The sequence below is a fragment of the Procambarus clarkii genome, unplaced genomic scaffold, assembly GCF_040958095.1.
Source record: "Procambarus clarkii isolate CNS0578487 unplaced genomic scaffold, FALCON_Pclarkii_2.0 HiC_scaffold_919, whole genome shotgun sequence".
Classification (NCBI taxonomy): Eukaryota; Metazoa; Arthropoda; class Malacostraca; order Decapoda; family Cambaridae; genus Procambarus; species Procambarus clarkii.
This window is the reverse complement of record NW_027189951.1, coordinates 55,014-59,115: the sequence shown is the minus strand read 5'-3', so window position 1 is coordinate 59,115 and position 4,102 is coordinate 55,014. Positions and strand designations below refer to the sequence as shown.

General features: G+C 42.2%; 1 non-coding gene across 1 annotated transcript; it reads left to right on the top strand.

The window, feature by feature from the left end:
- The first annotated feature begins 3,142 nt into the window (after positions 1-3,142).
- On the top strand, positions 3,143-3,262 carry LOC138361856 (5S ribosomal RNA). Its single transcript, XR_011227228.1, has one exon. It is a non-coding gene; the product is annotated as a 5S ribosomal RNA (ribosomal RNA).
- Positions 3,263-4,102: the final 840 nt, after the last annotated feature.

Sequence of the window (4,102 nt, the reverse complement as noted above, 5' to 3'; positions counted from 1 at the left end):
GCTCGAGCGCCATTGGCTGCTCGACTCGCCTACGTCACCCCGTTGCCCCTCCCCTCCTTCCTCTGGCTGCAGCCAACAGGCAGCTCACCTCAAACACTATTATCGCTGATTTTGCTCTATTTTTTTGGATTTGTGCAAAAGTCATTTCACAGAGACGTGAAACAGACGAGTAGGCAACTGCAGTTTTGAAAGCGTTGTGAGAAAGCCGTGTTTCTGCTCGAGTACAAGCATAAAGTAAGGACAGGCAGGAGTTAGGAGTTGCCATGCTACAAGTACGTCCGCTTGACGGGATATAGTCTGGGGAAATCGTGCCGAAATTTTATTATTCACACAACTTCAACACCATGACTGGACGCGGCAAGGGAGGCAAGGGACTCGGAAAGGGTGGCGCCAAGCGTCATCGTAAGGTGCTACGTGACAACATCCAGGGCATCACCAAGCCCGCTATTCGTCGCTTAGCTCGTCGTGGCGGCGTGAAGCGTATTTCGGGTCTCATCTACGAAGAGACCCGTGGCGTCCTGAAGGTGTTCCTCGAGAACGTCATCCGTGATGCTGTAACCTACACGGAACACGCCAAGAGGAAGACCGTCACTGCCATGGACGTGGTGTACGCTCTGAAGCGCCAGGGTCGTACCCTCTACGGATTCGGCGGATAAGAGCTTGGCTAATCCATCGATTCCACCCACCACCACCTCAAAACGGGACCTAATTAGGTCCCTATACTTTTTTACTGAAGGGCTTAATAGACGATAACATAAATTGTTTTGATATCAGCTAGCACATTGGGTCTTATGAAATCTATTTTTTATCCTCGCATGCTTAAAGGGACTCTGATTGGGGAGGGAGGGGTGGTGGGGGGGGGGGGAAGGTTTGTTCCGTTATATACTAGCAGAGCAGGATCATTGGTGGTGGTGGGGGGGGGGGGGGGGGTGAGGGAGAGAGAGAGAGAGAGAGAGATCTTTCCCAACTCTTCCTTTTTACATGAGTGAGCTACCCGTTTTATTCATTTTATCCTTCTCAGAGCTGTTTTGATAGTATCCAAATGATGGTAAATGAAAAGGGAGGACACGAATATCTACCCAGAATTCAGGACTGGCAATCGATATGCATGTTTGAGTGCGAATCTTTTTCTCTCTCAACTTAGGTATACGTTTATGTCGTACCTAAAAGCGAGAACCACACTATTGGGACAAGTATGCAAGGCCCAATTTTCCTAACAAGCCACAGTTAATTTTGTTATTTTCGAACATTTCTTTCCAAATTGGTTTATCCCATTAACAGTATTATATTAAGATCATGAATTGCTGGGTTAGGTTAGGTTAGGTTAGCTTAGCTTAGGTTAGGTTAGGTTAGCTTAGCTTAGCTTGGGTTAGCTTAGGTTAGGTTAGGTTAGCTTAGCTTGGGTTAGCATAGGTTAGGTTAGGTTTGATTACATTTCTATGTTAGATTTAACTCAAATTCAAAACAATTGCAGTCATTCGGCTTGTTAGTCAACTTGCCTCTAATAGGGGCAATTTGTCTAACAAGACTATTTAGTTTTGTGTGCATATATATATATATATATATATATATATATATATATATATATATATATATATATATATATATATATATATATATATATATATATATATATATATATATATATTATAGCTTCAAGACTCCGAACAATATAGAAGCATCAAGAGGAAGTGCTTGTGTTATGGGCCAATAGGCCTTCTGCAGTTACTTCCATTCTTATGTTTTTATTCCCATTGGTTCGTGTTTTATCTTGTGTAAATGTCAATCACCTCACCCAAAACTTTGGTACCATATCACCTCACCCATGTATGTGTATATATATATATATATATATATATATATATATATATATATATATATATATATATATATATATATATAATATACAGAGTAAATCTACCCCAAAAGTAATGATTTATTTGTCTACAAAACTAAACTCTTTTTGGAATCATATGAGGCCCCTCCACTGAGGGGGGAGGCCTGGATGTTTATTGTCATGTGTATTCATGCTGCTTGCATGTCGTCGTTTATTTTGCCTTTGTTGTTTTCTTGACAGCTTTCTTTGCCTTGGGTGGTTTGGGAGATTTTGAAGCTCTCTTTATTTTGGGCTTTTTGTTCCCAACAACAAGCTGCTGCTGCTGCTTCTTTTTCAAGGCTGTAGGTGGTTTGTTGCTTGTGGCGGCTTTCTTGGGAGTTACCACGGCCTTCTTTGCTGCTGTAGATGGTTTCTTGGTTGTGGTGGCTTTCTTGGGAGTTAGAACGGCCCTCTTCTCTGCTACGGCCAGCTTGAATGATCCACTAGCTCCACTTCCCTTGGTCTGAACAAGAATGCCGTCAGCCACTGCTTTCTTGAGAAATCTTCGGATGTAAATGGCGATCTTGGCAGCCTCGACTTTGTTGTTGGCAACAACGTACTTCTTGATTGCTTGTAGAGACGAGCCCTTACGGTCTTTGAGTGCTGCGACCGCGGCTAGAACCATTTGACTAGTTTTCGGGTGAGCAACCTGGACGCGAGGTTTCCTGGTGGTGGCCACCACAGCAGCAGCAGCCGCAGCCTTCTTGGTAGGCTTTGCTTCTACCATGATGATGATGAGATAACCAAGGTGATGAGAGACGCTCAGACAGTCACGGGGGAATGATGCTGCCGCCGCTTGAGCCGAACCTATTTATGTGCCGGCACGGTACAGAAGCTGCAACCTGGCAACTCGTCCACCAATCACGACGGTTGGTTTTACGGCTCCGAAACCTGGATCCCATATCTTCTCTAAAATAGAAGCATTTGTTCATGTTCTTTGTAAAAGTATCATAAAGCAGGACAGATGAGACAAATATCATAAAAACTGAAGAGCAGATGAGCACACACATGTATGTATTACAAAAGAAAATCCACAAATTCATTAGAAATTGGCAGGGTAGGCTGAGGAAGTAGGTAGATGTAAAATGTCTGTAAATGGCGAAAGAACATAAACCCAAGACTGAATAAACGATGTTAAATATCCATGCCAAGGAGACAAAAATATGTTAGGATACAATTACCATTAAGACACCACAAGAAGGTCCGTATCCTGCCGTGATGACTAAAAAGAGTTGGTTATTAGCCACAATGTGTAGGCAGTCTCATGCCAACGGCCATACCACGTTGAGAAACACCGCTTCTCGTCCGATCAGCGAAGTTAAGCAACGTTGGGTTTGGTTAGTACTTGGATGGGTGACCGCCTGGGAACACCAAATGCTGTTGGCAATAATGTTTTTTGTTTTGTTTTGTTTTGTTTCGTTTGTTTTTGTTTGAATGGCTGGCTGGCTGGCTGGCTGGCTGGCTGGCTGGCTGGCTGGCTGGCTCCACGGGAAATTCACGGAGTTGTGTGGAATAAGGCCTGGTAAAATGAATTAATATGTATGTCATGTTTAAAACAAACTCGCTTAATATAGTGTGTGAGGCTTTATACAAAAACAAACAACCAAAACAAAACATGTTGTATATATATATATATATATATATATATATATATATATATATATATATATATATATATATATATATATATATATATATATATATATATATATATATATATATATAGCTTAATCCGGGTTTGAACTCGCAACTCCAAGAATACGCATCACTTATATACACTTTACCACTGGACCACTGCAGGACACTTGATGCTGAGGTATCAATTTAATGACGTAAATGCCATTTCCACAAATAAATGATAATTTAAAAGTATTTGTATGTACAAATCTTTTCTGTTTAAAAGGCTACAATATCAGTTACTGATATAATTTGTGTTAATGTTTCTATACCCACAGGAAGGCATGTTTTTGCTTATATGTAAGGGGTACGGAGAAGGAATCCACAGACCATCATTCCCCTTCCCCCCCCCCCCCCCCCTCCCACCTACTACTACCACCACCACCACCACCACCACCACCACCACCACTACTCACCACTACTCACCACCAATCACCACCAATCACCACCACCACCAATCACCACCACCACACCTAACCGAAAACCCCCTAACACATCAACCCTCCCCCCAATCAACAGGCGAAATAATAACCCTCAAATGCCTGCCTG